This window comes from Micropterus dolomieu, linkage group LG22 (assembly GCF_021292245.1).
Source record: "Micropterus dolomieu isolate WLL.071019.BEF.003 ecotype Adirondacks linkage group LG22, ASM2129224v1, whole genome shotgun sequence".
Lineage (NCBI taxonomy): Eukaryota > Metazoa > Chordata > Actinopteri > Centrarchiformes > Centrarchidae > Micropterus > Micropterus dolomieu.
This window is the reverse complement of record NC_060171.1, coordinates 6,263,965-6,289,178: the sequence shown is the minus strand read 5'-3', so window position 1 is coordinate 6,289,178 and position 25,214 is coordinate 6,263,965. Positions and strand designations below refer to the sequence as shown.

The following is a 25,214-nucleotide window of genomic DNA, read 5'->3' as shown; positions in this document are numbered from 1 at the left end:
AACAATGGAATTTGTAATTGACTCGATTGAGCCACCAATAGTATTTACAAAACGCTATGATTGAACAACCTGAATATTGTGCTTTCTGAAAAACAAAGCCTCTTGACTGTTGACAATATGATACACACAACTACTAGAGCACATGAAGGTTAAGCCTACACTGTGATTATTTAAACTTTTTTTTCTACAGATTTCAACATGCATTATAATTCTACAAATCCAAAAGCTGTTTCATGCTGAAGATGCTTCCTGTTCACTTCTGAGTACAGCTCAGAAAATGCTTATGTAATTAGAAAGTAAAAAGAGAAATGTGGAAAAAATACAAATGAGATAATGACTGTGCACATTCTCTCAAACACTGAGCATTTAGTTATGTAGAGTTTTCTTAGTTATATTACTATTTATATTTTTTAGTCCTGCTGTGTTCATTGTTGGGAAGCCAGTGATTAGCTAGTGATTATTTATATGAAAAGTGTTGTTTTCATGAATTTTTCTGTAATAGTTATAGTAAATAGTTTTCAATCAAACTTTTATCACACAAGAACACCACTGGGAAAAGGGATGGAACAGTTGTCAATATACCTAGATAGTGTATTTCTGCAGAATAAATATTTTAGTGTTTGGTTGAATCCTTCTTTGATACTGTAAATGTATATTTTGGCAGAGGGTGAGTAGATTTGAGAGAGAACTTGGTTCTAAAGTTTGATGTTTTTGTTGTATTTAAAAAAAAATGATGCTGTTTGAATATCATTTTATTAAAAAACTATTGTGTACCTGGTTGATGTGGACCAAAACATTCATACTATAATGATAATAATGTGACATATAATGTGGTGAAGTATAAATTCATACATAGAAGGCATACACAAGTGACACTGGAACAAGAAATGCAGAGGTCTTTTTCCAAACTGCAGCTCACAAAAGAGAGCTCAGAGTGAGCTGCAGTTTACCAGGTTCAGCCACAGTGACATTTAACACTCTCAGACTCAAAGACAAAGGAGGGATAAACTGCTAATCAATAAAGAAAGCTTTGTTACAAATTTAATACTCTGACTTGTGTTATTTAAGTGTCAAAACCAGCATTAGAAATATTTATTTCAGCAGCAAACTAGAATCTGGCAGGCAGAGAGGTGTAATTTGCCTTAAGTTCTGCAGTGGGCAAAATGCAAATTTATGCTATTAAGAAAGCCCATGTTCTCTTCATCATTATTGTTGGACGCTGGCACACTGCAAAGCTTCCTGGCCAATAATGTTACAACATCACTAAATTAAAATAATTCTACAAAAAAACTAAATGAAGACTTTGACTTACATTAGCTTCAGGCTTCAGAGGATGACGTTCAAACTCTACCTATATGAAATGAAAAGTATGATTCTAATTATTTTCTAACTGGAATGTTTTCTCAATTGTTTTGCATTCTTAGTGTTGATCACACTATTTTTGTTTCCTGCTTTGTTCATTCCTATCAGAGGAGGCCAAAAAACATGCTTTTGCTGCTTCAGCTTGACAGAAGGTATGTGTTTTGAGAACTCCCATATTTACATATAATATTAAAACACATTTCCCCCAAAATAAGCTTCCACAAACAATTTTTTGGCTGCCACTTCAATGACATGGTCATTAAATGTTTGTGTTAATATAATGTAAATGGTTTGTTTGCAAACTAGTGATGCTAGCTGTAATGCTAATATATAGTCCTGCAACATAAGCAGTTTTCAGTCCCTGGTTAAAATCCAATATACGCATGTCACATTTGTGTGTGGATATTATTGTTTTGAAAGAATATTTAATTCCCTTTAGCTTTGACTTTTGGGGTTTGTTTTGGCACTGCGGGTGAAATGAATATGACAAGAATTGTGCATAAAGTGTAAGTAAAAAAATATCTCTTCAAGAGAAATACTACATATAGTATTATTCTGACCAATCATTGCTGTTAAATATGTCATCATACAAATCTTAGCAAGGCAAACAATGTTTTGTGAAATCAGGAGTGTTTTGGGAATGCTCCCCTCTGTGCCAAGACATTATTATGTTAGCGATGTGTGAAGCTCTAAAAAGTAAACCAAAATCCCTTCATTGACATCCATGACAAACACCATTTAAAGATAAATAAATGTGAGATACATTGCTGTATTGAGGGAGGCAGCAGTCTAAAAGGTTTATAAACTCCTTATCTATAGGTCAACCGTTGAATATCTGGGTGAGAACAAGCAAAAAAGACACTTGCAGGAACAGCTTGACATTTTGGGAAATTTGCATATTTGCTTCCTTTTTAGAGTTAGATGAGAAGATTGATACCATACTTACCATACATATTTCTGTATAGCAAGTAGTGTAATTTAGGAAAATTATCAGAAACAGGGGGAGCAGCTAGCCTGCCTCTGTCCAACTTCATTGAGTCTTTGGCAGGCAACTAGCGGAGACACCCGGAAGTTATTGTGCCTGACCTAGAAATTGCCCTGTACATAACCCCCAGTAGAAACACAATCTGTTGTTTTTTGTATGGATAAACAAATGAGATATAATGAGCTTTACAGGTGGTGGAAGGTGGATTCTGATGACTTTGGACAGAGCCAGGCAAGCTGTTTCCTCCAGTCTTTATGCTAAGCTAAGCAAACCAGCTGCTGGCAGTAGCTTCATATTTAGAGTACAGACATGAGAGTGGTAGCTATCAATGTTCTCAGCTAACTCTCGGCATGAATGCAAAAAAGTGTTCCTCCCGAAAATGTTGAAATATTCCTTTAACACTAAGGTTTGTCAGACAGCAGCTCCAGTTTGACTGCCAATAGAAAAAAGCTGCATTTGTACTGGACCAATGACAAGACAATGCTGAGAAAGTATGTGTGTGTATTGCATTCTTTCATTCTCACCTTGACATTAATAATTTATCTGGCTGCATTCCATTAAGATCTGTAGGAACTTGAGCTTCATGTGTCCAGGCTCACTGCAGTGTTTCAGCTACAAAACACAAAGAGGACACCAAGTCACAAAACATGACAAAAGTAGCTGAAATTGAAAAGAAAAAGCAATTAGTCAATTACGTACTTTTTCAATTAAATCACTTATCAATAAATCACTCACTGCCTATTTATTGGCCATAACCTCACATAGAAATGAATCACGCCTGTTTTCTCTGTTGCTTGGAACAGCCATTATTCTGCTTCTTATGTGAAGGAATTGGGTCGGGTTTTCTGCATGCGTGCTACCGAGCCTCAACACCGCAGCTAACAAAATGGAGTCCACTAACACCACAAAACAACCGGCTCTAATCAAAACACAGACTCCAACATAAAGTCCAAGTAAGGATAAAAAACAACAACTAAGTTTTATGTGCTGAAGCCCGTCAGGACAAAGGAGAATCAAATCGATGTCAGTTGGAAACACAGTCAACATCAGAAAGGCTTGAGTCACGGAGAGAACTCCGCTTTGTTTTGAAACTGTCAAAACCAACAGAGTTGGCTTTCATCTTATTGGACAAGTAAACTTACTGCACAGAATGTGAAATATATTTTGATTTTGTACTTTAGTTGTCTGAAGTTAGAAATCGTTAGCTCGCTGGCTAACGCCGAACAGTTGCTAATGTTATTCAGTATAAAATACTATAGTTGTATAGCTTGTCACATTACAACTGGTATTATGTGAAAGGGTTAGGGTTAGGGTAATATAAAATAATGCAACATAATGGTGCAGGACAACAACACAGTGGAAGATCCATTCAGTACAAGCATGTATTGGTTTAACATCATAAAAACACTACTGTAACGTTGCAGGGGGAATTTCCAGCATGTTGTGTGATGCTGTCTCCCTGTGAGTCTGTCTATGTGTCGGATTTTGCTCACTCATGAGAGAATGTGTACTAGCACGCTCCTGGTGGCAATTTAAAAACTGCACTGCTAGTGGCCGCTGAAAACACATATAGCCACTTAAAAATATTTGAATGTGTTTTAGACCAGTTGACCAGAAAGCAGAGAAACCACTGTGTGGGTCCAGACTTTGCATCCACATTTGAGCCTTAGCCTGGTAAAATGCAAACTTCCGCAATAATCATGGAATCATGTGATAAAATGATTGTAGTGTGGTATTGTTTAACAAAACAAATTATAATGAGAAACCAGCAAAATTAGCTGTCCAAGTTTATGTGAGTGAGTTTTGTTTGATGTAGGGTAAACAGTGGAACACAGTTTATTGCACTGAACATTTGTTAGATTATTCTATATGATTATGCATACATTTGTCATATTTTGATGAATAACCGTACAGGAAAAATAATCTTGTTAATACTGTTATAGTATTGAATTTTCTGACTGTTGTTTTCCATTTAAATATGAAACTAGAAGGGTACTCAGAGAGAGCAAACCTCTGCCAAGGCCAATTATATTCCAGTTTTCAATGATCTGCATGCGTGACTGTCTATTTTGCCATAGACACAGGCGTTACAATTGAGAAGTGATGAATGAAAAGCGAAAAATAATTTCTGTATCTAGCCTGTGAAAATTTAATGAGTTCTTCTTTGGCTCATGCTACACTTTTCCACCAAGTTTCATGAAAATCCGGCCAGTAGTTTTTCTGTAATCCTGTTTACAGACAAACAAAACAAATGGCACTATAAAACATCCTCGACGGAGGTAATGATAGAAATTCATTAATCACCCAGCAGGTTAACATCTGAAGGATCCTAAAGGTTAAAGACAAGTAAATGCATATTCCTCTATGGTCTCTGGTTTATTTTTCACTTCATGTTTGACTGTAAGAAGTCATGTTTTACAATAAAATCCGGCACTATGTCTGAGCTTGATTGTTGAACGTTGCACTGAAGTAAGGCTTTGTAATCTTCCCATTTCTATAAGGGTTATTAAAGCTCAGCGCTGTGCATAATATCTGACCTGTCAATCTGATTCCTTCAGCTGAGGACAAATTGTGGTTAAAGTTATTTTCAATTCAACAGCTACTCGACAATCAGAATCAGCTTTATTGCTAAATTTGTAGATTTACACATACAAGGAATTTGCTTTGGTGACTTGGTGCTTAACAATAAACATAAACCTATGTAAATATAAAGATATACAGAGTAGACAAATAACAGTTATTTACATGTGCATCAGATATGTACACTACAGAAATGTCCTTTAAGAAATGCATGGCTGTAATGTGTCCAAAAATACCAAAAAGTGAATTCCAGCAGTGCTTTTTTTATGCCATCATTTTGAAATCTTACTCTATATGGCATATTGAGTTATTTCCCACTAAGCATAAGGCCATCAATCCCCTGCATATGACATTACAGCTCGTTCAAAGCTGTCTGGGGAGAAATTATCGTGCTCGATGATGTCGATGAGTTAAACCCATAGAACATATGCACTACTGATGTTGAATTCAAAGCACAATGAAACATTTCACTTCAAAGGCGCAGCAGGCTCTCCGGAGACAAACTGCTAAAGGTACAGAGCAGTGTTCTGCTGAATTCTGTAAATCTTCTATGATTTAGAGAAATCAATTGAACTAGGACTTTAATTACATTTTGTCCAAGCTGTGTGGATGATCAGTATGTGTAACTGAAAAATCTCCAACAATTATTTTTCACAGTGAAAAACTAAACTCATTTATTCACACTTCTTTATCTTATGTTTGACATGTTTTAATTTGGTGGCCCTGCGATGGATTGGTGACCTGTCCAGGGTGTACCCCGCCTTTCACCCTATGTCAGCTGGGACTGGCTCCAGCCCCCTGCAACCCTGTACTTATAAGTGTATAACTTCTTGGCTCCAGCAATGTTTATTTCATTTTGACAATGTAAAGTTTTCACCCAACTATAATATGTAAAATATCTAAGGAAGTGCATTTTTCTGCTTCCAAAGCGAAAATTAAAGCCTCAAAGTGTTGGACTGGGACAAGCCAAATGTGCTCTTGAGTGTATATTAAAAATGATAAAATTCCAAGTGCATATGTTACATCCTTATGTTTTTCCTCACTTACTCTTCATTGTCGAGGTCGTCATAAAAACACTGCAGTACTTTATCATGCTGCTAAACTGCTGTGGGAATCATTTCAATGGGAAAACAACAGTTTTCCTGTAAAGTCCTCAACCATGCCCAAACTAATGCAACAATACGACTGGACTGCAGTAATACACCAGACCCTGGAAACTGATTATGCTGTTTGTGTAACCCATTATAGCAATGCTGACAGTAAAAAGCGTCATAGCAACAAAACGTCAGCATAATGACTCTTGGTGATTGTGAACATGTAAACTAAATGTGTAAAAAGCCACAAACAGCAGTCCAAGCCAATTTCACACAGTGTATAAATTAACATTTAGCTCAGAAAAGGTCACTTTTGCCTTTTCAAGCTGTAGCGCTTTTCACTTTCCATAATAATAAAGCAAATATCTGTCTAAAAGGGGTCTAGAAAAAAATATTTATTTAAAACGTCTTTTAGGAAACTTGCAATGTATTTCTTGTGGATATTTCTCTTCTTACAATATCTGAGCATGCTTATGACAATTCCATACATTGCTAACACACTGTAAACCTGCCAGGTATTAGCATAATAAAAGGGAGAAACATTAACACAGCATGCTTCACACTCATTCCTAATTCCCGTTCACACTAAAATGGGGGGAAATATTATCAGTGTTGTCGTAAACACAAGTACAAATCCCTGCTGTTATGGCAGTCATACTGAGAGACTTCAGATGTTTCACAGTCATTTCCATTCCACAGCCAGCATTTGCATTTGTTTGATTTCCAGCAGCAGTATGCAATGGCTCTTTGTGCAACAATACAGACACAAATAAATCAAGATCCATCCTTCCTAGCACAGATTATTTATCTCCCTACACAAGCTGTCTGAACTTCGAAAACACAGCTTCAAGTTATTCATGGATATTTCCATACCCGCTGACCACTACCTTGACAGTAAAAACTACAGTCTGCTGTACACTTTAAAATATCAGTCTTATGCAAGAGCTAATAAAGAATTTGTTTAGCTAACTTTGGTGTGCAGATGCAGAGTGAATCATTGTAATGTAATGCATGCCTATAGCTATATCCCAACTACTAATCCTTCTGCAGAAAATCAATTTTTCACATTGGTTTTGGCTGCCCTTAGGAAGACAAATCACAAAACTAGTCAAACCAGCGATCAGAATCAAACAGACTGGAATGAGACAGAGTGTAATACCTCGTGTACAATCAGTAACAAGTCGCTGCCAAAATGAGAACATGCCATTTCATTCTCATCAGCCTCTTAAAAAGACAAACATGGTATAATTAGGATGATTAAGATGAGGAGAGACTAAAGGCCAACAGTGTTAACATAGCTGGAGATAATAAAAGGATTAGGGGTGATTCACTTACAGAAGCTAATTGCATTTTAAAATAGGCCTAGAAAACAGGAATTCATTAGCAAATGTGATTGACAGCTGAATATCTCTGAATTTAACCGCACAGAAAATAAAAAATGTGAATAAGTAAATTCACTTAACAGGTCTGCTTGTCTGGGAGAAAAGACTGGAAGAGTCACTAAAAGTGTCACATAGTCAGGTAGAGGAAAAAAAGAGCACCTTTAGGAAAAGAGAGAGCAGATCTGCAGTGAGCAGATGAGCACTGACCCAATCTGACCCACTTCTCCCTGATTTATGGTTTATGGTCCCTCTGCAGACACAGCTTTGTTCTGGGGGGTCATAAATCTCCCGCACCTCAGAGCCGATCAGCTGACCCTCCAATCCTGGTAGCCGCCCCCTTCACACAGTCCTGTCCGCTGGCTGCAGCCGCGCTCTCAACACATAGCAGAAATCATCTGAGCCACAAGCGCAGGCAGTTAATCACCGTGAGCAGACAATAGTATGAAATAGAGCCAAGTGGGTCGGGCAGGCAATTCATTGCAATCGCTAAAGCACTCAAATGGGACAGCTGAGGTTTACCTGTTTGGTAACCTCTGCTCCAAGTGTTTTCCTAAAAAGTGAAATGAAGTTTCCACTGTTTGAGATAAGCCAGTAAGAGTGTGAGTTGTAAGTCTGTGAAGACACCTCGTTCAAATGGAAACATGACACAATGCATAGTTTTGTACTTATGCCTCCAGCCACTTTGAAAGGGCAAATGGGGGATTTATTTTGAGACGCATTAATTGGTGTGAAAACACAACTGTTGAGACTTTAGGAAGTTGGATCGTAAAACAGGCAAACATTGCATACTGCAGTTCGGCTCAGCAGGTGAACTGCTGCACCACGGACAGCGCTCTGTGTCTGAAATGAGTTATTTTGTATAGATCAGACAGGATGGTGACATGTCTCACTGTCAGTGGCAAAATAAGACAACGAGGAAAGACAGATGGAAGTGGAAAAGCAGCAGACAGCAGGCAAAGTGGAGGGGAGGTGGGGGGTGGGGTAATTTGAAAGAGAACACAGCATGAGAGATAGATGCAGCCAGAGAGTCAGAGGGGAGTCAGATATTCCACCAGGAAGACATCAGCCAGGAAATCAGCACATGGAGAGAGTCGAACCGCTTTAAAGTGGAGGAGGAGAACATCTCCTATTGCAGTACCATCATGAAAAAAAAAAAAATCACACTCACCTAAAGCACGTAGCCTGAACGCATCTCCATACTCAGTCCTTTTTAACATGTTTGTATTGTGAGGAAGCTCTGCTGATGATCAGCGCACACCACAGGTCTAAATTATCTCCATGACTCATGCGGGAGCAGAGAATTGACTCTCAGCAAAGTGGGATAAACACTCATTGTAAAGACGGCAAGAAGCCTGGCTAGCAATGAGAATTTTTTTGTCCTCCCACTCCCGCGCATGGATGTTCTCCCCCCCACTCTCACTCTCTCTCACTGTCTCTCTCTCTTTTTCGTCCGTCGACACTCTCAAGAGAGCCCCCCCCACATCCCCCAAAGCACAACTCTCCTCACCAAGGTACCGCTAACAGTTTCTTTCTCATTGGTTCTGTCCACCCTGCTCTCTTTCACTTTCCAGTTTGCCTGTCTTAAAGGAACAAAGTATTCACACCCCCTCAACCCTGCTCCCCTCCTGCAGCTCACAAACTGTATCATGATGAGAAGTGTTGGGCAAAACTAATTACAGTTTAGGGTTGGAGCAGCAGGACAGACATCAATAATTCATGAGCTCAATTTAAGGGGTGACGGCAGACGTGTACCTGAAGAAACAAAGCTTGCAGAAGCAGCAGAATTAGATTTTCTCATAGACACCCTGCTGACGGCATGTGTGTGTGTGTCTATCTGGGGATAGAGGTGGCCAAGTAATCTCTGACATTTATCAATCTCTCTCAGCGACCCAGGAAATGCAACAACATCAACAAGTCTCTGATACAGCAGGCCTATAACTGGCACAAACAAGGAAGTCATATTAAACTACAGTAAATGCAACTGGCTATGGTTTCTAATCTGTTTCTGATATTGTTTAAAATGTATAAGCATGTAAAAACAGTAACATTTTAAGTGAGCCTAAACAACTTTTGAATTAAGAAATAGAGCATCCTTCATCATCTAAAATAAAAGGTTGGATTTATAAATTAAATACAATTACACTGATCTTTATTAAAGTATTTAAATTAATATTTTGAACAACCCAGTCAATATCTTCATCTTTCTTTTTATTGTATTCATTGTTGTTATGTTATGATTAGCAATAGCAATAGTTACTATTTAAACAATTTCCAAGTGTAAAACTTTTCATAGATTTAGGCAAACTTCTGAAAATAGTTGAACTATTTTGAGATGTTTTCTGTGACTGAGTTCCACACATCCAGTGAATCAGCTCCTTCAGCAGTTATCTCCAGACCTGTACATACTGTCTGAGCACCTGTGTTGCCTGAAATTCCAGTGATAAATTAGTGACGACAATGAACAGCTTCAGTCGCAGGTGCATCAACTGTGCTATTTGAATTTCCTTCCCAAGGCACCTTGTACAAATGCTGACTTTTGGAGTTTGCACTTTTGTCAATCAGAGTTTTCAGTAAGCAGAATTTTACGGTTCACTGAGAACTGTTAACTGTGGGACTGTAGTAAATATCAGCACAGACAGACTCATATTCAGCCATTTATTGGTAATCCTGGTGACTACATCAGGGGAAACAATTGGAAGCAATTATTCATGAAGGTTTCATTGTTTACTGGAGTCTGTTTCAGTTTGATGTACTGCTTTGTACGGTGCTCTGCTGTTCTACATTTACCACCTGCACATTCTGGTGGGATATACATATCATGTGATCAGGAAACTTTTCTGGATCATAAATATTACATTTGGTCAAGGTAAATTTTAAAGACAAAGCTTGCCTTAAAACCTTGCGTTTTCTTTGTTTTCCAAACAGCTTCAGAAAATAAAACCACTTAAAGAAAAAACAAAAGACAAAAATCAAGCAAGCAGGCAGCGTCAGTCGCCTTCAGGTCCACATCTGTAATGTCAACCTTAGCACACCTCCTCCTACTGATCAAAGCTGCTTCATGCCTTCATCAACAGCTGGTGTGAATGTAAAAAAAGGGGAAAAAAGCAATGACAAGATGGCATGGTTATGCAACCTATTTCAACCAGCCCTCCACCCATTCTCCAAACAAACACAGCTTGCCTTTGGTCTTTATTTCACTGTCATTGATGCATATTTCATAAGGGAATTCACTGTCTTCCTTTGATTCTTTGACACTTTGGTGCTTCTGTCTAGCAATCCATTAGCTCCCATTACCATCTCTACAGTCCTAATTACAGACAACAAGAAGACTCTTACAACTCTAATGTACTGTATATAAAAGCTCAGTCCTCCTCCTTTTAACAGGTATGATAGAAAATAATACAATTACGAGCAAATTATTTATCATTTAGTCTATAAAATCTGTGAAATATGCCCATCAAAATATCTCAGAGGCAAATGCCATGTCATCAAATTGGTTGTTTTGTCTGAACTACAGTCCAAAATCCAAGTACATTCAATTTACACTGATACACTGAGTCCTCACATTTGAGAAGCTGGAACCAGCACGATTTGCATTTTTTGACTGATTACTTATCAAATACCATTGGTTGTGCCATCGATGAATTTTTTGTCAATTGACTAATTTATTGACTGATCATGTGACCAAACATATGGTTCGGATCAGGAAATCGTATCTGCAGACATACAGAGACAAAGGCTTACAGCATGTTGGCAGGCAGAGGTCAAAACCGGGAAAGCAGTCCAATGCAGGCAAACAACTCCGATAGGGAAAAGGCAAGGTCCAAAATCCGGGCAAGGGAAACAAACTTTGTAAATCAACTCTACTTAAACAGTACCTTTTTAGTTTTCTGACCACTCAAAGTGTTTTACAATACATGTCACATTCACCCACTCACAGACATTCATACACTGATGGCAGTGGCTGCCATGCAAGGTGCCAATTGCACATTAGAATGGACCTACCATACACTCATTGGAGCATTTTGGAATTCAGTATATTGCTTGAGCCACAGTTTCCCAAATTTTCTAAATCCACTGGAAGAGCACAGGAAAAATGGCTGGAATGATTGGCACATGGACAGAGACAAATGACACTGAGACAACGGAACCCACAGACTAATGAAACTAATAAGAGCAGTGCAGACAATCAATACTGGCGGGAAACTCACAAAGGCAGGAAGTAAAGCGATTGACATGAGAGGATAGGTGAGTATTATCAGGAGAGAAACATCTCTAATTTTTCTCTCCCTCACCAAAGTATCTCAAATGAAAACTGTCACAATCATCTATGTTGTATTGGCAGGGAAGCAGAAATCTCAGAGATAGGTATCTACAAAAACCTCAGCACATGAAACCAAAACTGTACTTTGGGTAAACTGACCCTTTTAATTCTGGTGCTGTGCTTTACCCAATAAGCTATGGTGCATCACAGGACTACACAGTGCAAAGTTATTGATTAATTAATGTATTCCATAGAAAAAGATGAAATCTTAAGAACAGAAGTATCTCTTTGTGAATCTGAACTCAGCAATACACTGTGCGAGTCCAACCCTTCTTGGTTACTAATGGGCGTGAAGTCACATTATGCTAAATAAGCAGCAGAGGGAGAGAAAATGGCCTTACACTTCAATGAGTGTAAGATCATTCCACTTCAAAACACAGGTAGACTTAATATTACTGTATAGGCAACGTTTTCCCTGTTATGGGCAGCTGTGTGTTCTTATTTTGAACCATCTTTTAGCTCAATGCTGTAAAAGTTCTCTCTTTTTCTGTCTCTGAATATTAACGTTTGTCATTGAGTGTGGAGGAATAAAATTTGGTTAAGCCTATCTGATAACCTCTTGACCTCTATATAACCTCACCTACAGGGACTAAAAAGCAAGGACAATTTCTGTGCCTGAAATGTATATAGGAGGGAAGGGAGGTTCACGAAATGAAGAAATGAATTAATTCAAAATGGACATGTTTATTAACACAACTGATACAAATAAACAACAACAAAAATTGTACAATAACAAATTGTGCAAAAACCAACAAAAAGTGCACTGTTTATTTCCTCATTTATTTGGGACTGGGATACTGGATTGCAATTGTAACATTCTGACTTCTTGCATAAAATTTTATATTATAGTCTTGTCCTTATTAGTGAACATATATCGATTGTATTATTCATTAGTTCACATATAGGGTCTATATTTTTCATACATGAAAAGTGTGAGTTATGAAGGAGAAGTTAAAAAATCTTACACTTGATCACTTGAACGCCAATCTAAGTCACTCCAATTTAACGGGACTCTGGGGGCTCCTGAGGAGGTTTTGCACATCCCAACACATAGCGACAGTGATATAAGATGGTAAAAACATAGCTTGCCGAGCTGTAGGCTACTAGCCAGATGGAATTGAAACTGTGGAGCATATCATCACCAGTTTCAGACAAGTACACCAAACCTAATCATTTAAATGTGGATCCTCACATTAACTTGAAAGGTCTAAATGGCGGGAAAATGCATTACCTATTCACCCTATCCAAGCCTGTATTTCAAACATATAATAATAACAAAGTAGGTCTACTTTATTAATACAAAATGTGGGGTTCTTTATGGTTGTATAGACAGATGCATATACAGCCATATTCTTGCCAAGAAAGAAAAAGAAGAAAAAGAAGAATATTTTTCCTAGACACAGATTTATCTATTTTCAAATTTAAAATGGCCAAGCACTAGAATTCAGAGTACTGGAAGTGCCAGAGAATTTGTAAGTACAGTTTTTGAGGTTATTTCATTTCTTTGACTTCTGTAGTTTAAATTTACTTACAGCATATGATTTATTTACAGCATATGGTCAGGTTATAAATTATGATGGATTATATTAGTGTCTTAAAATCAGCTCCACCTCAACTAGATACAACGTTAAAATGCTGCTTATACTTTTATGTATCGGTAACAATAATAAAATAAAACAAAAAGAGTTATTTTATTTTGGATGGTAGGTCAATAATAATAATCTGATAACACATTTTTGAGTGCAGACTTGTAATCAAGTATGTTACATTTTTGTAAAGGATCTTTCTGCTTCTCCCACAATTGATTTTAACCAAATTATAACCAGTTTTGGATGACGTGCACTACTTTGTCTACACAATGTAGATCTGTGTGTATTTGGAGTCAACAGTGGAGCTATGGGAGGAATGCCCATTTCTACGCCTCTATCCTCATTGACCGGTTGCCGACAGGTTGGTAGCGACTTGACATTCACAAGGTAGGCACTCCCTAAAGCATACCCTGCTTTACCCTACAAAATGAACATAATACTGTATTTGAAGAAGGCTTGAAACTAGTGACTGAGACTATAAACCCATTATGAAAGTGTTTACTAAGGTTATAAATGAAGTGAGAAGTAGGGTCATTGGAAGAGTTTATTGTTTTGAAGGACTCTATACAAATAAACCTAACAAGTAAATGTGTTGGTTATACTGATATACAGCTACAGTGGACACTTTCTAGAAAAGATACAGGTTCACAAATTCTTAAAAGTTGCAGATTATAGTGACTATAGGTACAAGTAATGAAAATTAATTCCAAGACATTGGGTACAACATCGGGATTTTTTGTCTTCAGTTCAATACTGAACACTGTTACGAGATTCCCATCTATCTATCTTTGTTGGCCACATTATTTCTAGAATGTGCTTCACCTTTGCTAGCCCAGCTAAATTATTTCAAGACTTGCCAGAACTGCAACTGTTGGTGAAGCAAAACACAAAATCACACCAGGGCACTTGCTTCTCTTTATTTGTATACATAATTTAAAACCACAAAGCTGATCATTCTTCTAGAAATGTTCAGCCTAAATGGGACCGCTTTGGATAAAACATTGCATTTAGAAGTTTGAATGTATCATAGTGTGCTGGCTTCTATCTATTCATGTGTTTAATAATGTTGTGTAATGTAAAATTCCCAGGAAAATGTAATTATCATTCTTAGTGGCATTCATAAAATACTGCAGGTTTATCTTCTGACTACAGATTAAATAATTGACATACATAAAGGTGATACAAGCTGCCAAGGTAAATTCACTCTAAATAATAAATGGGCATAACAGCCAAACTTGTAATGACAAAGCTCTTAACTTCACTGGCTGTATGTTGAGACGTTGTATTTGGCTTTTGTCCAGCTACAGTGTGAATGAACTAGTTAGTGTTGAATAAATCACTGTATGAATGGCCTACAAGCTGCTCTCTGACAGCTGGAAACTAAACCTACACAACACATGAGGTTCACATTTGTGAAGCACTGGGCGATCTCTTTGAGCTTTTGGTACAAAACCCCCTCTCAAAGGAAGTAAAAATGAGGAGCCAAATCAAACACTCAGGGTAAAAGGGAATTGCTAAAGCATAGATGAATCACGAGAGGGAGAGCAGTGGACTGAAATACCCCCAGCAGCTACAGATTCACATATTGTCATACTGGGCCTTTTTTTAAATAGATAAAATGGCTCCAAAGTTAAAAAACTAAAGTTAAAGTACACTACATGCATGGGAAATGACATCATACCACAGTGTTTTTCATCACCGTAATGGTACCTATTATGCTTTGCCTTATTTTCTGTCAAAAATATAATGTTAAAATATCAGATTTTCATTTTTAACCAAAGAGAAACCAAAGTTTCAAATAATGAAATTAACATATCTAATAGTACCCTATGAGCGACAAGCTTCAGACTGCTTTGAATACTAGGTTTCCAACGTTTTTTTTGTTCTTTCTCGACTTGCTCCAGGCACAGCACTCCCACAAAGTGCAAGGACAAACCCATCCACCTGCTTAGTCTCAGTTATTTGACCACTCTGCTCGTAACACTTTCTCCAGCGCTAGCACAGCGCTAAAACGAAGTGTGGTCTGACTTGCGAGACTACTCTGCTCAGGACTACTCTTCAAGTTTTTAGAGGTTGTTTCGCAGAAAGTGCTTTTTGCAGTTGTGAAGGAAAGTTAGATACGTTTTTTGACGGAGGTACTTGTAAATGCATCGATAACTACTGCTAACTGTAACTGCTGTCAGCTGGTTAGCTCAGTTGGCCGTGCAGCTAGCGGTTCTATTAGCTAATTGACTCCTGGACTGGTCGCTTGGAGCCCAGGCCTGAAAACCTCCTCCGCCTCCCTGTGTAATGCTCCTGTGATAGCAGCGTAAACACCAACAAACACCAAGTACTCCGAGCTCATTCTTTAAACTTTATGCATTGGGCTAAACATATGTCCCAAAGGCTCATAGTCCTGCTTCAGGCTCCTACTTTTTCTGTCTCTGTTTAACTTTACTCCAGTGAGCAGGATTCAACACCCCACTTAAGCAAGCATCTATTCAGACTATTCAACAAGACATATAGAAATCTATGTGTAGCCAGGTGAACCAGAGTTCAATAGTTTTATGTGGGTTATAACCAGTGCTTGAAGTGGGCCGGAACGCAGTACCGGCAACTCGACTTTTTACTCTTTGGTGTACCGGAACATTTTCTTGCGTACCAGGACTTGTCACAAGTTGCCGGTACTCTCCTCTGCCCTCTCCATATCACGTTCTCTGGGCGCTACGTGACGCTTACCACATTTAGAAAAAGCCACTACTGTGGTCTAGTCTTGACTGTTTAATAGATTTTGTTGTTAAGAATTTAGGTCTAGAGTTCCTGTTTACAAGTAACTAGTAACTGAAGTCTACCACAGTGAGTGTAAACTAGTTTATGGCAGCTGTTTACATATTATGGTATGGTTAAGGGGTACTATAGCATACTGTTAAATCAAATAGTTTAGATCAGATGCAATAGGTAAATGATAAGTAATTAAGTGAGTAATTCCTGTGTATACTATAACCCCCAACTGCCTTAAATCTTTGACTTTACATGATTAATGCTGCTCTCAGTCCAGTCGGGGAATAAAAACCTGTAAAATTTATTGTGAGTTTGGCCTCATCATTCCTGGCCTGGCCACATGTGATTGGAATGCTATTTTTTGATTTATTTCAAGCATAAATGTTAACAAAAAGCATTGAAACAAGAAGAAACAGCCACAGTGACCTGTTAGATGAAGAGCTGCAGGTGACAGGCTGCACACCTCCAACTTCTCAAACCAAATTCTTTTCACTGTGCCCTGCTGTTCGCAGACTCATTCATAAATTCTGATCACCGGTGCTCACAGAATGATGTAAAAAGGCCAATTATCAAATGACTTTTTTATTAAAACAACAGTAGTTTGTTTTACTGCCCCCAGAATTCTGTCACCTGTAGTATTAAACCACATTTGGTGGGATTAGGTTTTGCCAAATCAACCAGGACTAAAATCTTAAGGATTGCCACTATAGATGGCTCTGTTAAGTAAATGGAGGTAAAATTGGGAGAAAATGGGCCGTAAGCAGAATCTGCATGTTGATTGGTTGTATTCTCAGGTTATAAAAGTAACTGCACAAACTTTAACAACAGATGCTGGCATTCAAGGTGAACCTGATTAAAACATGTTTGGTGCCTATAACTGATTCTATCTTCCTGAAGTAGAAGCAAACATTATGTAGAGCATATGGGACTGAACAGTATACCAGAGTCTGAGACTCCTCTCCCCTCTCTTAATAAACGTGATATTCAAGCTTTGCATCATGATGCTCACTGAACCAGCTAAGCACTTGACAGCAACATCAATGCATCTCCAAGTGTATGAATATACAGATTAATGCCTGGAGTGTTTCAACTCCTTCCTCTGATAAAGTTGGCATAATTGCTAAACATGCTGTAAGTACGGCCCATTCTTTCACTCATTCATCCAGGCAGGAAGTCAGTCAGTATCATTCAGTAACCGCTGGCATTAAGATATCTACTCACAGCGGCTGAACATACACCGGAGGTCAGATTCACTATTTATGAAGCAGCCTTCATTCTCCAGCGCTTACGCCTCACATCCTCCGTGTCATAGCAAAACTCAATGTCTGCACCAATAGATTCCAGCTGTCTAGACATTCATGACCTGCACTACATCAGATAATCAACATGGTAAGACACTGGGGAGAAGGAGTATGGTCAAGAGGCAGACCGACAATTATTTGTGGCATTTGTCTAACCTTTCACGGAAAAATCAAGTGAGTGGCTGCCTGGACTATCTGATTGGATGCTGTTGCAATCATCAGTGTCTCTAAGCAGTTAAAGTTCAGCGCATTCTACCTTTATTAAGGTACCCTTTTCTCACAGTGTAATTCAATTTTAGTCTTAATGTTTTTCCTATAAACAGAAAAGAATCTACTTACAAGGAAATATTGTTTCAGCATTTCCAAGTGCAGTTCCAACGCTCACTGTAAAGTGTGCGAGCTATGAAACTGATCTAGAGACCTGTTAAAAAGTTGAAATGAAGTAAGAGTGAAGCTAAAACCCTACTGACAAAGTTTGGAAGATAAATAGGATTTTAGAACAAATTACGAGAATAGGATTTCATAGGATGAGCATTTTCACCTTGTCTGCATAAAATGTCTGTGTTAACTGTCGCAAGGCAACAGAAGAAAGCCTGTATGTAATTCAAAAGTTTGAAGGATTAGAGTTCTTTGGTTTTACGTTCTGCCTGAGGCGACAGGGTCAATCAAAGCCAATTCCTTTAGAGAAAAATTACTTTATTTAAATTACAGTATGAATGAATACAAAAGTATGACTCATTTCATTTAAGAGGCTATTCATTTTTAGCTGGGACAGATTAAGGACACTTTTTTTCAGCACAAGCGTTCATACCAACATTCACAGCTGGGATCTGCCCAGTATTACCATAGCTACACAGAACGGCATAACCCCCTATGGCCAAGGAGTGCATATACTGCAGTTAGTTGGAGCGGTTGTGATTCTACTCATTGTGTAAATGTCCACTGGACACTGGTCTTAGGTGTGGCTCTTTTCTCAGTTTCACTGTCTTTACACACCTGTCTGTTGTTTTTGCAGGACTGGCTCACTGAAGTGTGGAATACATATGTGAATGTATGTAAATGTAAGATAATTATTTACGGTTTTAAAAAAATGTGATATGCTAATACATATGTGATGGGACTAATACATATGGGACCCCCAGCTTGTGTTCCAGTGAACACCATTGAATATGGACGGGAAACCAGTCAGGGATTGTTTATTTATTCTAGCTCAAAGGGACCTACAAGTTAAATTAATGCCAGATTGGTGGGCTATCAAAACATATAATTACTCAATTTATTAACAACAATATTTTTACTTGCACAGCTATTGTTAGAAAAACATCTCTAGCCACATAGAGGAATCGCAGTTGTCAGGAGTTTTTTTTATCGTCAAAACTGTCTCATGTCATTAATTTTGGTTTTACAAATAAATCCAAATACGTAAACGTAAATATAGCCAGTTATTACCCTAACAAATAGCTGATTACCTGGTAAATTTTAATATATATGTATATTTTTCTCCAAATATATATCCATGTAGTTTTGCTTCCTGAAAACAATCATGTATCTGAATACTGCACTTGAATGGACTGTTATACAGAACCATCTAACCACAGAATGCAGGGGCCCCTTTTTTTTGTTATGGATCGCAATATTACACATTGATTACTAAGGAATTTTCTTCTTCACAAATCTCTTTAACATAAACACTGTAAACAGTAAACAGTGTTTCTGGTCATAACTATTTTGTGTTGAAGGGATTCAACATGCTACTGTGTGTACTGTGGAGGGGCACTCTGTCTAATTCAAAGCCTCAATAGTATAATAGAAAATGAACTAAAAAATATCATCTGCACAACGGTGAGTTTTCCACAGTACAGAGAGAGTTTTACTGACTCGTGTACATCTTTTCAATCTGTCAGTGAAAATGAATTCATTCCAATTAACAGTGGTTTCACAGAGCGCTCTGTTAACAAGCTGAGGCTCATAGTGGGAGACTCGCCCCTCGGTGACCCCTAATGAGCCAGCAGCCTCCTGCCAGAGGAAGCCCGAGCCGCTGCACTTGTAATGAGCTGCTGTTTTGCTACAGGCCTTTTGGATGAGCCATGGAGCTGTCATTCGCACCGCAGTACATGAGCGGCTCCGGCAGATGATGCAATTCTTAGGCGAGTTTAAAAACAATGCTTGCCTATGCGTCACTGTTACAATTCCAATTCAGCATTCATAAAGTAAAATAATTTCAGGTATACTTTTAATATTTTTTTCATATTGTGGATGTCACAATGTGGAAAGAAGCTGTTCACAATTTAAGCATTGAGTCGAGTTGAGACTCTTTTTGTGTAGTTGCTGTTTAGATGTGTTGCTCTTTTCTAATAGCTGTAATTGCAATAGTCAGCAAATGACTAAGGATGTTATTTTTGTGTGATGCATGCTGTTTTGGTTGCAAATAGTGAATATTTTCATTATTGGTTAACTTAACAAATGTTTCTTTCAGTAAACAGTTACTCATGTAAGACAATCATAAAGTCTGATAGCCCAATGTGATGTTTCCAAAAGTGTCTGTTTTCTCCAACCAACAGTCGAAAGCCCAAAAGGTACGGACTTTATAATGACATAAAACAGAGAAAAGCACATTTGTACCCCATTTTTAATGTTTTACAGTGTAATTTAAAATGCTGATTAATTTTATTAACCATTAGTTTCACCAATTGTAAACATATGTCATATTGTTGTGCCTGCTAATAATGCACAAAGTTACATTACTTATATTGAAAATGTGAATTTGTATGTCACATGTGTTTTTCGGTTGTGATCCATTAGGCTCTAATGTGCTAAAAGAAATAGTTAAAGTTCTGGACTGTTCCCAATGATAGTTTCTGTGTTGGATAGACATTGGATGCATGGCCACTGAGTGGGATTTATTGTATTTGTGATGTTACCAGACACGCAGACCCACATGCCACGAGGCTTGTGAGGTGAGGGTGGCTGTAATGTGCAGAAAGTTATGACCTGGGCTCCATCTCGGTAATACACTCTGCAGAACTTGATAACAACCAGAACAAGCGTGCTGGCATAGTTATCAGTCCAACCACGTGGCCTTACCTGTGAATCCTTCAGCGTCCATCACCTCAACTCGCTGTCAAACCAGCCAACATCACAGAAACATCACCACGGTACTCACCTCCACATCAGACACTGCGGGGGTCCAAACGCAGGTGTCAGCGGGGGTATCTGAACAAATGGACAGCTTCCTCTTTCGTTCTCTTTCTCTCTCTTGTCTCCTGACGGTTAGATTGGCTCGGACACCGACTCCGACGCGCTTCGCGATCCCGAACGACAGAGCCCAGGCAGGCGGGCAGGCACTGCTGGAAATGTCTGCAGCGGCTGATGCACCTCCGCGCGATTTGTTTCCCCCCCTCTTGCGTTTTGATTTATTCTTCGCTTTCAGTCCTCATAAAAGACAAACTTTAAGAATTTCATGGGGCATTTTTAGCTGTCGAGATTGCTGCCACATCCCTAAAGTACCGTGACTCTTGATGTTGCGCTCCGGTCTGCGGTCTCCTCTGCTCCTCCCGGCAGCAGGCGAACAGGAGGGCGGTGCGACTGGATTCGTGCGCTCCAGCGGTGCATGCGTGGCATGGACGGCCAGATCCCTGGATTCACCTGTCATCACAAGACAAAGTGCATCCTGTTTAAAATACAATCGAAGATGAAACTGGCCCAGGGGCTGGAACCCTCAAACCCAGGGGTGCTGATAGATTAGGGGAACCAATTTCTGCTCCAAGAGGGGTGCACATTTCTTCAAGGCCGCCCTCTTGGAGTAGATTAAGAGACAAAAAGTAATTAGTTTAGAAAGGATGTAGATTTTTAGGGTGATCTGGGTTTGGAGGAAGTCAGACAAATTCTATAAAGTTAGAGCATAGCTGCCCAAACTTTTATGACAAAAAAATCAATCCAGACCTAATAGAGGTCTGGAGGAGGTTTCATCCCATGGAGCCTTTTCAAAGACTTTTGTTGCCTTTCGGTGCTGTCGAAGGAGAGATAACAGGGAGAGTGAAATTGAACCAGCCTTCATTTTGACAGGGGCCTCTCCAAGACCCTGGATTAGGTAGCCCCATTCTCAACCATTTTTCTTTTGGTTCTTATTTCTATTCTGAGAAAGAGATTGTTTATCTAAATGAGGCTATCTATTACTGGTAAATAAAATACAAAATTAAATGAAGTATTATTTCCACCAGAGGTTATAAATGTAATATGTAATTATGTACATTTAGGTTTTCTGTTTTATGGTACTTTACTCCACTAATCTACTTTGTTGATAAAGAGTTTAAATGCAAAACTATTTAGTAAATATGATGCATTCATGGTTATAGATGAAATTACCCAACATTCACTGTGACCAGCAAGTGTAGAGCATTGAAGTGCTGCTGACACATTAATGCATTCTTAATAATTATCCATTAAAGTATTTAAGGTACATTCTGAAAAAGGCCCATTTTGTATAATGACTAATTTTAGTATTCGTGTCATTTTTCTGCTCATGCTTAGATATTTTGCTTAAACTTGCATCAGTGTTTGATGAGAGCTGTGAGACTGATTCAAAACAGTAAATCTCTGGGCCATAAAACGCAAAACAATGAGTTGAAAGAGGCTAAAACACTATTTAGAGCTGAAGTGAATTACAACGTTAGATGATAATTATCTGTGGCTTTGTCACTAAGAGGGAACCCTTTCACGCTACCATTATTTGATCCATTGTTCATACAAAAATATTGATTAGTGCCTCTCTAAGTAAAATTCTCAATGGAATGCACATTGTGGTATTTTTAGAAAAGGTTCTGATTAATTCTTCCACCACGGCACAAAACACGTGATTATCTCATACAATGATTTTATATTATGAGTTTTACAGGTTTAGAGGCTAGAAAATATCTGCTGAAATATTCTCAATGCGTAATTCCACAGAATTAAGCCTCCATAAATTGTACTTTGATATTGTGAGCATGAAAACCAAGATATTAATCAGTGAAGAAATATGCAGTGTGAAAAATGTCAGTGTCTGTGTCTAATCACAAGTATCCATGGTGGGCCTATTAAGTCAAGCTTATTAAAACATTTCACTGAAAATGACATCGCACCAGTGAGTGCAGTCACACAGAGAGAATACTGTAGATACCAGCTCATGCTCCAGTTGAGGTCATATTTGGGCTAAGCTGTTTATATGCATATTCATATCCTAATCACAAATACCCCAGCATACATAATTAAGCTGAATACTTTGGATATTATTATGGAAAGAAAACTCGATTTGACCACAAAAAATAACATTAAATAGGATACCCTTGGTAATATGAGCCCATCCCTGCACATAATTGTGATGGGAGCTTAAACCAGATGGGAAATGGTGTTTTCATGCTCCAAATGGATATGTTGAGCCTCCTGAATAATATCGGATGTTGATGTGTATAAAAAACACAAAGCAAGGCAAGCACTGTTGCTTACTATTGTCCATTAAAGGTAGTTTCATTAATCATATCAAGACTGCTAGTGGTAGAGAAGTTGTGAACTGTTTAGTTTGGTTTGACAGTAAGCCTGAATATCTGGGCTTTGGGAGACAGTTCATATATTCACAATCCTTTTCATTCCCAGTGGACATCTGGTGGAGGATGGGGTACATTTACTCAAGAACTGCACTTCAGTACAGTTTAGAGGTACTCTGTGTCGATCTGTTTTCATTTTACTAGACAATTATTTTTCTCCACCAAATGGAGATGGTGCACTTTTAGATACATGATGACTGTAGCTCATACATACTTTGCTTAGAAAGCTTTAAGAAAAGCTAAGATGAGATGAACTTAATTGATCACATGCAATGAAACGAAAGTGTCAATTAAATGCTTATAGGTAAATTAACCATATATCTATAAAATTCTAATAATTGTGTTCATAACATTGATATCACCTTCCAGATAAATGCCTCAACAATCTAACACTAAATGTACATGATTAAAAAATATTTTTTTGCTTTTCTACATGAGTATATAGTTTGGGGAAGTAGTTTTTGGCAAATAGCACAACAGGGCACCTCATTCACAGTTCTGATCAGTGGTTCAAGCACCATTGTAAGTCAGCTTGTGTGGGTAACCATAGCAACAGTAATATTGGAAACTCTAATTGCTGGCTAAACAAACAAGTTAATTGATTTTTCTTTTGGACATTTGGCAGCCCAAACAAAAGATTATCCACTGCTAAAATAAATGTTGCCTATTGACATATCCAGCAGACGCAGAGCGATACTATCATTCATCATCAGTGACAAATGTAAGAACAATATTCACTCTCTTTTTAGCTCTGTTTTGGTCTCCACGAACTCCTGAGCTTTAGCTGCTGAACCCCCCGATATTGACCAGCTAGTTACTAACTGAGTGCGTCTGCTGTTTGGTGCTGGACAGATAGTGAACAATATCTTTATCAGAGCTTTGTACCTGAACAGTTGTTTGCTCCTGAAAAAGACACTGATGAGATCAGTGAGAGTGAACCAATTGAAAAAATGCAAGTTATTCCCTGCATTTATATACATTAAAACTATGCTCCGCCTTCTACTGGACAACATGGATACTACCTCTTTCAATCACTCACACAATTGCCCACTGAAATTTTTATTGTGCACATAGCCAATCAATGGGACTTCATGTGCGTCACATATAATCTCTACTGTCTCAGCATCCTTTTTTCTTCAGCATAAGGTGAACTTCTCACTGAATTCGCCACCTCCACGGATAGAGTCGCCACTTCTAGAAATTCATCCGGGCGTGGGGACCCATGTCCTGTAGAAAATTTGTGCGTTTCTATGTCTTGGATATGTTGGGCTCTTTCTCGGGATCCTGCTCGCAAAGTGCAACATAGGAACTGTAAAGTGAGGATCTGGGGACTACTGGGTGTAGAGGGGGAACATACACCGGCGGCGCTGGTCAAGTCCCTATTGGTACAGCGACCTTCTCACCATTCTGTCACTAAGGTGATTTGGTGGTCGGGGCTTTGGCCGGCCTGTGGCTGACCATGTTGGTGTGGTAGACTCTGGCTTGTCTGGCTTGCTAGGGTGGACAGTCATTGGTACCCATAGAGTCCAGTAGAGGGCGGAGCCTGTGTGAGATAGAACGAAGGTTCCGATATGGTAGCCCTAGTTCTACATGCACAGGCAGTGCCATCTACCAATGAGCCCTGCCGCTCTGACACCGTCTGCTGAAGAGGCGGTCCAATAACGTCCGTCTGCAGATAGTAGCACCTCTCACGCAGTGCCCCTCGCTCACGCCGCACCCCTCGCTCAAGCCACGCCCTCTCACGGTACAATCTGTAATGATTGGCTGTAGCTGCAGCAACTTTCTGTATGGTCTGCTCTGCACATGTGCATACTTATTCCCACCCAATTTGTAACATAAAGACTGAAATTATAATTAAAGTCTCTAATTTGTTCTTGTTTTCACAAGCTAAATGTTGAAGTGATCTGGAAAAGTATAATAAGCGATTCATACATAGCCTAAGTAGTGCAATATGAAATTTTTTTAAAAAATATTAATATTAACGTCCATTAATACTACATAAACATTTTTGTCACTCAGAAGGGTCCAGGTATTTCCTTTTTCAGGGCACCTCATCATGTATTAGCTTACTTACAAATAGTGAAATTATAAAGGCAGGATGATTACTTTTAATGGAGAGTGTTTCCATCAAAAACTTTCCAAAAGTTTCCATCAAAAATGATGCGAAAGGAGGACCCTGTGCGCTAAAAAGTGATGCAAAACGGTGTTGACAAAGCATCCATATGTGACGACTTGGGAGTGAGGGCGGGTTGTTT

At 38.6% G+C, this 25,214-nt stretch overlaps 1 long non-coding RNA gene across 1 annotated transcript; it reads right to left on the bottom strand.

The window, feature by feature from the left end:
* Window positions 1–1,312: 1,312 nt before the first annotated feature.
* On the bottom strand, window positions 1,313–20,867 carry LOC123961992. Its single transcript, XR_006822821.1, has 3 exons — window positions 20,541–20,867; window positions 2,872–2,959; window positions 1,313–1,351 (listed from the first exon to the last, which is right to left on the bottom strand). It is a non-coding gene; the product is annotated as an uncharacterized LOC123961992 (long non-coding RNA).
* Window positions 20,868–25,214: the final 4,347 nt, after the last annotated feature.